The 12179-nt window shown below is 42.6% G+C and overlaps 1 protein-coding gene across 9 annotated transcripts in view; it reads right to left on the reverse strand.

The window, feature by feature from the left end:
* The window catches only part of foxp2 (forkhead box P2), a 104367-nt gene that overhangs the window by 66307 nt on the left and 25881 nt on the right, over nt 1-12179 (reverse strand). The window contains exon 1 of one of the 9 annotated variants that reach the window (XM_085253017.1): nt 5589-5928. The exons of 6 other annotated variants lie outside the window; for them this stretch is intronic. The gene's annotated coding sequence lies outside the window, so the exon portion shown is untranslated. Of the gene's footprint in view, nt 1-4032; nt 4189-5588; nt 5929-12179 lie in introns of those variants that run through there. 2 more of the 9 variants (XM_085253022.1, XM_085253018.1) reach the window with 2 other exon arrangements.

Below are 12179 nucleotides of genomic sequence, written 5' to 3' on the forward strand. Positions count from 1 at the left end.
CACGAGGGGGGACATCACAAGCAATTCATTACAACCTACAGCTTCTTGTAGCGAGTTTGGAGTTTGAGATGGAAAAACGACCACTTGGAAAGCTACATTCGACACAACCCAGTCCTCCGGATTAAGTAAGGAGAGCCAGGCTGCCGTGCCTTAGAATTAAAAGCTTCCCTTTTGGCACTAAAAGGCCACCATAAAAGAGCATTAATGACTACTTCTTATAAACCTGTGTATGGTAATGGTTTCTGCTCTCAGATAGAGGAATTTCAAAAGTGCTTCACTGGTGAATAAAGATTGCTTTGGAAAAAAAAAGGGGTGTGGGGGTGGTAGCTGAAGAAATCATATTTACAAAATCAGGAGTGGGGCCAAATGAAAAGAGATGAATATGAATAATGGACTTTGCTTTTTTCCGGATTAACATTATTCAAAGCAACGGAATCAAATGTGGTTATCTCCTGTCCAATGAGCCCCTACACTGAGAAAAACCTCAGTCATATTTCAATTCTTCATTTGAGCTGACAATAAATTGTAGTTCTGTGATAGGAGACATTCAGTCAAGAATGTTCAGAACTTAATTCTCTTCTATTTACAATAAAGAGATGAGAAAGAATAAGATAAAAGACAGACTATTTGCCACAGTATGTAAGTGTCCCTGAATGGATGTGTGAGAGTGTGTCAGAGTGGAGAACAGAAAGTGGAAAGAAAGAAAGAAAGAAAGGGGGTGAATAAAATGACAAAGAGGACCATAGGAAAGAGTGTAAAGTGCATGTTCAATTGTACAATCTGCACAATGTCTCTTTAGATTCAAATGCAAGAGGCACTCAGGAATAGTGGGAATGATACTGCGTTAATACAAATTAGTGTTATGTGAATGCAACCAGCTCTGAAATATAATAATAGCAAAATATTCATTGTACACCAGCTATCCAGTTACTAATATAAATGGATATGAAAGGCAAGCATTGGTATTAATAAAATAAAATCCACTAGTATCTCATTAAAAATCAAGAAAAAAAATTATAAACAAAATATTTTACTATTAATAGATTTATGTGGTATAGTAATAAATGCACACGTCTTTGAAATATTAGTGCAGCACGGCTTGTCCCCTGATGGAAAAAGAGGAGGAGAGAGACTAGTCCTCTCCTGCATTTAGGCTCGACCCATATCATTTACATGTTACCTATCAGGCACCTCGTTCTGTTGAAGCTGTAGACAGCCCTGCCGCTGTGGGCGAGCGAGACAGTGACGAAAGCCCGATCAGTCGGCTCTCATTTGCATATTTGCCAATTTCATTAATTAACTCAGCCCACCTAATCAGGGCTAATTGACCTATAAAGAGGGGAGGCCTCATTGTCTCGTGCAATAATCTTTATCACGAGGAGAGGAGGTGCGCGGCGAATACAAGGCACTCCAGACCTAACTGTATTTATAGACATCGTATCTGGAAGTGTTTCACTCAGAAAATACTGTAAGTGATCAAAACTGAGCTGCTTTGACACATTGCAAGGACTGGATAAGAAAAAAAAGAAGTAAATGGACAAAATTCTTCACGTTGCTCTGGTGTTCTTGCTGAGAAAAATCAGAGGAGCTAATGACATTTGGATGGGTCTGACTCTCCGCTCCTCTCCACAGATCCAGCGGACAGGCGCAGGGGAGCCAGCCGCGTCTGACACAGCTACAGAGACATAGCTCATTGTGACGTTTCCAGTTATTTCTGGTTGATTAGGGCCATTATGTCTCGAGCTCTGATTTATGTTGTCATTCCCTCTCAGCAGTCCTGCATCGATAGATCTTAATGAATTGGTAAATAAGGGTGAAGATTGCAGTTGACAACACCGCAACATTCCTCATTCATACCAGACAAGATTTATGTAACCAATTAGAAGCATAAAAAGGTGGGTTTGGTAAGGAGGGGGGGAAAAAAATCATCTCTTCTGAGGAAAATTACTAAAGTCTAGCCAACGACAAAACAGATAATGAGATGTCCTTAACTTTGGCTTAGTTGGACTTTCTGCACAGAAAGGTTGGGGACTCGGAAGAAATAGAAGAAACGATCCCGCTCCTCTTAGGATGAAAAAAAAGAAAAAATATATATATACAGAGACCGCTGAGTGTGTGTATGCATAGACTGCTTGACTGCACCTCTGCTTTAAAATAAAACATACCTGAGTGTCCAAATCACATCACAATAATGTCCAATCTAAAAAAATCCTGATGGAATCAACAGATTAAAAATTAAGCCAGAGCACCAACAAAGAACCACTTTGATGTGGAAATGTTAAATTCAAGAAGCCACCCACCCCCCTCCCGCCTTCACCCCCCCCCCCCAACAGCCAAAACAGAGACACTGAAAATGAAAAGTAAGGCATCCATGCAGGTGTGCGCACGCAAATCAACTGTTACCTTAATGTTTAATACAATCAGCAGGGAAATTTTCATCCGCATTTTGTAAACGCCTCGTATTTCGATCGCTTAATCTCCCCAGATTGTAGTCATAGAAATCTGTTAGCAGGCAAATAAAAGGCCACTTTGTCATTAAAAAAAATAATAAAATAAAAAATAATAATCAGATAAAAGTGCTGATCATCAATAGCCGGTGACAGGCCACGAAGACCCAAAGGGCAGCAGTGAACAGAGGTGGAAAATTAAAGCGGAGTGATACGGGAGCCGGCTCCTTTCAGCCTCTCTCCCTTCAAGCACATGCAAATGAGGCCGTGCTGCTTAACTGCATCATTTATGTGGATAATAGCGGCATCATCATTACGGGAACTCAAATTAAATTACATCACAATTAGCATAACAAAGTGATTGGTTAAACTTTCAAAACAAATAACGCAGCTCTGCTAATGAACAGTGTTAATTGGTGAGTGTGCATTCTAAATAAAACATGTAGGTAAACATGTGTTTTAGTCTAACAATTTTAAATTTCACTTCCCCACTTTTTATTTCTTTTTTGGGGAGGAATAGAAGAAAACAGAAAAAGAAGACTTAAAACTGAATACTGCCAGGGGGATTTGTAAGCTGAAATATAAAATGTGTAGCATTTAATTTTATTGCGCTAAAGAACCTATTATATGCCAGACTCTAGAGAACAATGTAAATTATCTGCCTTCAAAATGGAGTTTGGCCAATTCTCCATGTGAACTAATCACATAGCTCATTATGCATTAGGGTATTAAATTATGAAGAGGAGTCCCTTTCACATTCCTGCACAAAGCCCTATAAAATGTTAATAATATGCCCACAATAGCCCAATACCATGCCTTGCTCACCCTCATCAATATTTAAGTAAACAAATGATCCCACTCGCCTTTGATAAAGATAATTAGTGCTTCACCAATTATCAGTCTTGTGACCTCTCTCCTCTTCAAACTAAACGTCTGCTCCAAAGAGTTTGGGATTTTTTCCCCCTCCACACGCAGAGAGATGGGAGAAAAACAAATAAGTCAAACTTCAAGTAACAGCTTTGCCCTCTCAGAACACATATCTGCAGCTGATTAATATTTGATTGTTATTAGCTTATGAAAGGTTATTGAGTGGCTGTGCCCTTTTATTCTGCTTAATCATAGTGGTGCATCACTGTCCTCTTGATTTTAATGATCAATGATTAGCTTAGCAAGCGAGTAGCAACATCTGAAAAACACACATACTCACACACACACACGAATTCATTCAAACACACACACACACACACACACAAAGCCAAAACCAGCACACACGTGCTCACTTGTACGCATGCACATAGACACACACACACACACAGCCATACACACTGAGCCATTCATCAACACTAATTAAGCAGCAGATTAACAGAGCCCGCAGACCAAGGCTGAACGGTTACACAGTGGGACGACCAACGGGGAAGGCAGGAGACACAGCCCGGCAATAAAATACAACCATTAAACACAGCCAAGAGCCTGAAGTCGACTATGGGTGACAGAGGATTGATGGCTGGATGAATGATGGATGGATTGATGGATAAATAGATGGATGGACAGTCTGCCTGACTTTTTTTTTTCTTCTTTTTTTTACCTGAAGGTGAGAAGTGCCAGAGAGCTTGACCGAGGAACAGAGTACTTGGCTCTGCCACCGCCGAGGGTGTCTAGCTGCAACGGCCCCAAGTCGACTGGTGTCACCGTGTGAAGAGGCAACACTATCTGTGTCATCACTTTAGCCGTGTTTATGGGGGATGGCATCATAAACAAGCCACCCCCCACCACCAACCCCCCCTACACTTCTCGCCACCCGCCACACAGCCCCCGCCCCAGTTCCCCCCTTCTCCTTTCCTCTCCTCTCGCTCTCTTGCCACCTCACCACCACTGTACCATTCATGCATACTTAAATCACACTCGCCCCATTAAAAAAAAAAAGAAAAAAAGAGGGGGAAAAAAAGAGAAAGCCCAGACGCCTCTCCTGACAATTATTCTATCATTTCCAGTTGTCACCGGGGCAATTACCGATCGGGGGGCCCTTGTGCAGGTCGGACATGCAGGCCCGAAAGAGGAGGCTTGAGTTGGGGGAGAGAAGGAAAAGAATGGGAGAGGGACAGCGGAGGGCGTGTGTATGCGTGTGTGCGCGCATGTGTGTGTGTGGAAGGAGGGAGGTGGGGGTGTGGGTGAGGGGGTGTAGTGTACAAAATGGAAATTTATGACAGAGAGACGGTGGCTTCTTTCTCTCTCCGCACTGGATATAATTAGACCATCATTTTTTTAAGTCTGAAGATAATGAAATTTTGCAATTACAGGAAAACACCACTTAATCATTTCATTCACCGGTTTAGTGGAAATGAGCAATACCGCAATTACTAGGTAAAGCTCTGCTTTTGATGCATTTTTAGAAAATAAATCTGAGATAAGTTTTTTTTATTTATCTCAGCTACTTCCAAAAAGTAGCAATAAAGCATGTGCATCCGTGTGCAAATGTCTAAGTGTGTGTGTGTGTGTGTGCAGGTACTCTGCGTGTGGGTGGGTCCTGTGTATGACTGAGAGAGTGTGTGTATGTGAGAGTGTGTGGGGATCTTCACACGGGGACTGCTGTGACTCGTCACAGGATGTTCGCCGGCTCTCCCCTTGCATCTCGCCTGCATGCTTACCAGGGAGGCTCGCGCTGCTCTCGCTCTAATCGCACATCTGCTTCTCTGAGCACACGCTCTCTGTCTCTCTCTTTCTCTCTCCCTCGTGCAAGTGCACACACACTATCGCTCTTGCGCACAACCTGCCGGACCTGCTCTCTCCTTTGCTCTGTGTAGTCGGCATTGCTGAGACAAGAGGGGGACAGAAGTACGAGAAGAGAGAGGTGCACTCGCCGCAAAGGTATGTGTGTCTGGCTTTATACTAGTGCTTTTCCTTTCAGCTCCGATTGTGTGCATGTCAAAGTGTGTGTGTGTGTGTGGATTCAAAGAGTCTGAATGGGATTAGTGAAGGGCTCAGCGGCAGTCGGTAGCCTCCATACCGTGCACGGGGCACTTAAAAACAATTAAGCCATATCACAGCCGTGTATTTCCAAGTTACACGACATCACGAAGCACTGCTACGTTAACACAAAACTAAGTCCTACATAGTCCAAAAGAGGCAGATAAAATGACCTACCTTTTAAACAATGACTGAGAAATCCACTCTCCCTGGTAAGAAGCATTTGAAGAAGTATTCTCAGAAACCTGAGAGCATTACGGTGCATCAAAAATGAAGAGAAGGGGAAAATGCCAGTAGCGGAAAACAGACGGCAGGAAAGTGGAGGCAAAAAAGGAAGAAAAAAAAGTAGAGTAACTAGCTGACGCTTACTGTCAAAGACATCACCAGAGAAGTATTTACAGCGGTATTTACAGTAGTGCGAGGGGAGAGCACCTCTGCCTGGTCACGTCTGAGAGACAGTTGCCGTTTCAGTGCTGCCTAATTAAAACAAGTCAGGCAGCCCCGCTGGATTGTTTTGACGCCTGAGGACCAATAGTACACAAAAACCAGTGGCTTGATCGGCGGGGTAGGGGGGCTGGTCGAGGGGAGCAGAGAGGAGGGGGCGGAGGGTGGCGAGAGTTGGCAAAGAAATGGGGGGGGGGGGGGGGGGGGGGTACTGGAGGAATCTGAGAGGGGAGGGAGACGACAAAAGGTTGAAAACTGGCGAGACCGCCACATGCCGAATGCTTGCTTACTATTTTTCTAAGATGATCATTAAAACTGTTATAAATACCTTAACAAAAGGTATTTTTAAATGTAAATGATTGGCCAAACAAAACAGTTATGGGAAGGGAAGGAAGAAATATAAAAAGATATACAGAGAGAAAAAAGAAAAAAAATTAACACACAAGCTGACAAACATTTCACAGCTTTTCTCCCTCAGCCAGAATGTTTAAAGGCTTGGTTTACTACTTGATAAAAGGAGAAAATGTGCTTGTACAAATGTTACATTCACATATTTGAAGCCTAATGAATTAGGTCAGTATCTATTACTAGAAGTGCAAAAGCTGCCAATCCCTATCGCCGGCTAAAGACGCTGACAAAAGCTGAAACGAGCTGAACGAGTCTCGGCTGGGATCAGATGTGCTGCGTGTGATGTATTGACGTGTTTCCCCCATTGTAAACAACGCACAACAGGCAATGAGACGGAACATTTAGGGCTAATGGTGTTTGCCAATCTTTTTGTCAATTTTTTTCCTCCTCTTTCTCTCCCCTTTTTCTCCCTCCCTCTCCCTTGCATGCCACAGATGTTTTTCTTAGTCGCTCCAACAGACAGGAATCTACTGGCAAGAAGAAAGGCTCGGTCTTCCCCAGGAGAGAGGAGTACAAAGCCCCCAGTCTGCACACAACAGATGCCGAAAGCTAGTCCATCTGCCACCAGCTTGCAGTGCCACATGGGCCAGAGAGATTTAATACAAGAGAGGACTTTTATTTATTCCTTTGCCTATGTAAGTTTGTGCCACATAATCAAACACAAATACACATCTAAATCTGGCACAGATGCAACTTTAAAATTAAATTCACACTAACGGACACACACATGTGCGAGCATACAGGCAGCCGCAAGAGGTTATAGGGAGTGCAAGAATCTTCTGTTTTAAAGAGCGGCACCTGGGGCAACTATGACAGATTTATTTAGGTAAAGATGTAGCCCCCAACGCGGGGTAAAGACCACTTGAACTCACAGCTCAGAGCGGCGCACTGGTATAATTTAACAGCCTCTGAATAGCACATTATCTCCCCGGCTCTGTTGGAGCATATTTTAGCTGTATGATATCATTATTAAGAGACAAACACAGACCAAAAAAAAAAAAAGGTAGCATTTTCATTAGTGTCAACTGTCTGAGCTCTGAGCCAGGAAAGGTAAACACCAAACAATCATGACAGGCTGAAAGAGACCGTGGGAGCTGAAGCAGGCGAGAGAAAGAGAGATGACAAGAGTGGAAAAGCAAGCAAGAGAGAAAAAAAAAAAGAGACAGCGACGGAGAGAGTCAAAAGGGGCTAACATTAAACAACTGCTGTTAATTGCTCTAAGCATCCACATTATGCCAGTAATTTCTCCCATTTCTCTTTCAGCGCTAAGGGCTTCAGGCTAGAAAGCTCCTTCAGCCCCTTTAATAAACTACTCAGAGTGCCCCACTGGAAAAGACAAACACGAGGCCCCTGGCCTTAGAAACATTTGCCTCACTAGGGGGAATGCTATGCCTGTTTCTACACTTCTGTGACAATTCTGTGCCTTCTCCCTTCAGGTATTTGTTCCCCACGTCTCTTCTTCCAGTGCTTTCTGCTGCCAAGGTCAACAGAGACAAACAGGCCCACCAGCGTTTTGATGTGGTGGCAGCAGAACAGTGAGAGGGGAAAGAGGGAGAAAATGGGGGAGATGGATAGATAGACATGTGTGGTGGGTACAGTGGGGAGGGGCGATGGTGGCAGCAGCTGGTTACCAACCTCGGCAAAAGCAGCAGCAGTGGAGGAGCAGTGCATCTGAAACGCACTCAAACTCCACACTGATGATAGCAATAAATGCTTCCCATCTCCCAGCACTGCTATAATTTCCATAGTTTATAGGCACACAAACACACCACTACTATTTTAATTAAAGCTACACTGGCACTGGGGACAAAGTCAAGTGTGCCTTGAAAAGCACATGCACTGCTGTAAGGTCAGCTACTAGGAGCCAATCTTCAGCTATAATTTTATTAACAGGTATTAGCCTAAATGTATTGAATTTACAAAATAATGCACTAATTTTTAAATAAAAAAAAAAATAGGACAAAAGGCAAGCACAAAGATTTCTCAGAGATTACAAGTGTAATATAGGTATATTTCTCTCAAACCTTTCAGTAAGTCTATTTATGTTGTCTTACTTCCCAGAAATTTAGCGCCACCTGGAACAATTGGTAGAGCACCCGTCATTATTCATCACCTAGCACGCTAGCAAGGGCAGCCTTACCACTGTAGGAATCGTTGGCTTAAAAATAAATTACTTTTGAGTTCTACACCACTATGGAGAGGAAAAGCTTTGCATTTAAAAAAGCTTTGCATTTAAAAAATAAAGGTTTTCATATGTCAGTCCTCTGACATATGAAAACCTCTTTTTTTATAGAGAGGTAAAAAGATTTGCTTGTCTTAATACTTTGGTTTACTCAAAGCACATTCTTCCAACTTGACACTGAAAGTGCTCAGCCAAGATTGAACTTGCAGGAGACTGTAAAGGCTTTTATAAACACATTTTACTGTCACAGAGGAAATAAATTAAGCAGGGATGGTGATGAGCCCTTAAATTGCATTTATGACTTTATGGTTAACTCAAGTTTCTATTTATATTATACATATGTTACACTTGTATTGAAAAAAAAATGAATATGTTATTTTTATATACACGTGTAATATGAGGTCAATAATCCTGACTTTTCAATATAAGGTTTAAAATGTCCTCTTTTAATTTTCCCATTTTTAGAAATAAATTCATGTCACACACACACACACAAGGTCCTTTCATAAGTTGTCACATAAATGTTCCACAAGCATAATTCCTGTTCCACTAAGTCCTGCCTACAAAGAATGAAATGAATAAGCCAAATAAGGCATAATGAGGGGGTAGGGCTCTTACTAGTCCTGGTCAATGCTGATCACATGATATGTTGCTTATGGCCACAGAGCAAAGACCATTACAGACCGGTGATTATATAAGTGGTTGGAAGGCAGCACCATTTTAATATACTGTACTTAAGCACCGGGGTATCCATGGCAACTTGCCCTGCACCGTGCATTCAGAAAATCCCTCATGAAATGCCTATTAAGTGGATGATAATGACAGTGTCCAAATATATTTGCATATGTGTTTGAAAGCCAAAAAAGAAAAAGAAAAAAGAAACACAAGAGAAGTCAATGGGGGTGGAGGGGTCCCCGATTGTTGCAATCATAGTAATAATCATAATAAATATGTTGACTTTTGTTTGTTTGCTGCTATTGTAAGAAATACAACATTTTTAAATCAGTGATTAATGAAAGGCTTTGCTTCCAGTAAGACCAGTACTGCCACAGTTGATTATTATTGGTAATGTGTGTGAATTAAGGCCTCTTCGCCTTCCTCTGGGATTCTCCACATGTGACTTCCATTTGCAACTCTGGCCGAGTGCCCAACAGGACATCCCTGAGAGAGTGTTTGCTTGACTCAATATCAACAGCCCGAGTAAGCAGCTGGAGGGGACACTCTGGCCAAACCCAGCCATCGCTTCTATTGAAAATAAACTAGGCTGTGCATTCACTGGGCCCAAAAATATCAACACGCGCTGCAAGGAGCCACGTATAGCACTCTGCACTGTTCCGCTGGTGCCTCTCAAAGGCTTAATGATACCTGCACCTCCCCTCCAGCTGCTTCTGCCGACGCCGTAGCTACACACAGACGGCAGGTGGGCGGGAATTAAAGTATACATTACAGCAGAAAAATAAAAAGAGATCGAAATGACAGAAGTCAGACAGTTCAAGCTAACTGGGCCTCTTGAAGCGAAGGAGCTGGTAGACTAGCGACAGACACTCCAGGTTAAATTGGCCCTCCAGTGCCTCCTCTTATTTTCCCCCACCACCGCAGCTGCCTCCGATGCCCACCCCCAATTCTAAAAAAAAGAAAGAAAGAAAAATAGCTTTTCTTCAAAAACATATTTGAATTAAACGAGTTGCTGAAATCAAAGGCTCAGCTGAGATGGATAAATTTAAACAAGCAAGTGCAGCTCACAGCAGTTTACCTGTTATACAGCAGATTGGAAGGAGATGAAAGAATAGAGCATGGAAGACAACTTCTCTTTTTTCACAGCAGTAGATATGATCATATAGTAAAAGGCAGCTACGGTTTAATTAGATTCCTACTAGGAGAAAAGTACATGCTACTGAGTTGTTGTGGTTTTTTTGTTTTTTTTATCTTCTTGGCCACTGAGATGTCATCAAGCTAAAGCAACGGCCAAAAAGAAAAAAAGGCGAGGGGGGGATTCAATAGTCGTCTCATGCATTCAGATTTCCTGTTAGGGGATGAATCTGAAACCCATTTATGACAGTGATCTGTAGTGTCTGAGGATCCCACAGCTCCAGCTCTGCCAAAGAGATTATCATTCCCAGAACCACGGCTACACAGTTGAATGGCAAAGAGACAAGCTTCACTGGCAGTCAAAAGAGCACAACACCTGTATATGCTATGCAACAACCCGCTATCTAACATCCAAGGAATCCCATCAATGCACTCACAAGTAGCAATAAAAAATGCTTTCATGCCAGATGAAAAATTAGATGCTGACCATGAATTAGATAACAGGGAAACTTTTGGGAATAATCCCCAGAAGCTGTTGTGACGTGGAGCTTTTAAGTGGACTTTACAGACCTCCAATTACCTCAGCCTTCTGGGTTCACTGCTGACATAGTGGCTATCCATTCATGACTAAAACACCATTCGACTTGATACCAATTACACCTTTAAAAAAAAAGACCTGATCAAATTAATTCAGGAAAATGGCATTCTAGCAAAGAATAATAAACTCATTATATGGAAAACTTAAAACTCTCATATTCTCCACACCACGGCTAATTCAAACCTAATTTTTACTAGCCACTAATTTGAGGGTGAAGGGGTTGGGGGGGAGTAGGAATTACATCTGGAGGTAATTCAATGTGTGGAACTGAGCCCAGTGGAGGCTATAATACCCCCCCACTCGCCCACACGCACAAAAAAAAATACAAAAAAAGACAGACAAGACATAGAGAAGGAACTATTTAGGTGAGTGGGACTTCCGGAGCACTGAAACGACACTTCTCACAAAAATGTTTTCATTATGCTGTCACCAGACACAGGCTGGAGAGGATATAGGTGCTGCAGGCACAGACAGAGAGACAGACCGAAACACTGATAAATGAGGAAGAGGGGGAGAGTTTTTTAGGAATTGTGTGTATAAGGTGCAGGCTCCTCCAGACAGCTGCACTGGCTCAGGATTTAGCCAAGTATGTGGAGTTGAGGGAAGGTTGCGGGTTAATTTTGACTCCACCGTTGGGTGTTGTGCCCGCTGTAAAGGCTCAGAGTTTATGAGGAAGTCTCCCTCTCAAGTGACCAGCTACATCTGGGCTGCCTAAGTGGGCTGCCTAATAAATGGCACACTTTTTCAATGATCTGCAATTTCAAAGCACTGAGTAAAGGGTATCCAGCTGTATCAATTTCACTGTATGGATGCAAACTTAGCAGCTATTTGCAGGGAAGTATTTGTGCGGAGACTAGAAGTGGTAATGTTTGAAAGCTTATTCGTGATGACGCTGAAAGCAGTCACACCGCTAGAAACTGCGGGAAAGAAAAATCTAAAGTTTGGCTCCCAACAATCCCTGCAGGAGAACATTAACATGTGATAGAGAAACTCGCCTCAGTCCCTTCCACACCAGAACCCCCTGCTCTTCACTTAAATCCTTTGCCATCCCTTCAACGCTAAATGTGTTTTCCAAATGAAAATAAACGGAGTCTGACTGGTTTGAGGCAGTCATACTCGGGAATATGAGATCAAATAAAGGCTTCTGTGGAGGCTGAAAGGAGAAATGAAATGGCTTCTGAGGGGGAGATGTACCGAGTAATAAAATTACTCCTTTATATCTTCCTAAACAGCACATGTTCCCCCTGGAGTGGGTGAGGGCTTCACTTCGGTCAAAGACAAGTATGCAAGTGGCAATTTTTCCTTCAGGAAGATTCCCTGATACACT

This window comes from Mchenga conophoros, linkage group LG17, assembly GCF_057382185.1.
Source record: "Mchenga conophoros isolate Kocher_MC1m ecotype Shallow Benthic linkage group LG17, M_conophoros_male_GT1.1, whole genome shotgun sequence".
Classification (NCBI taxonomy): domain Eukaryota; kingdom Metazoa; phylum Chordata; class Actinopteri; order Cichliformes; family Cichlidae; genus Mchenga; species Mchenga conophoros.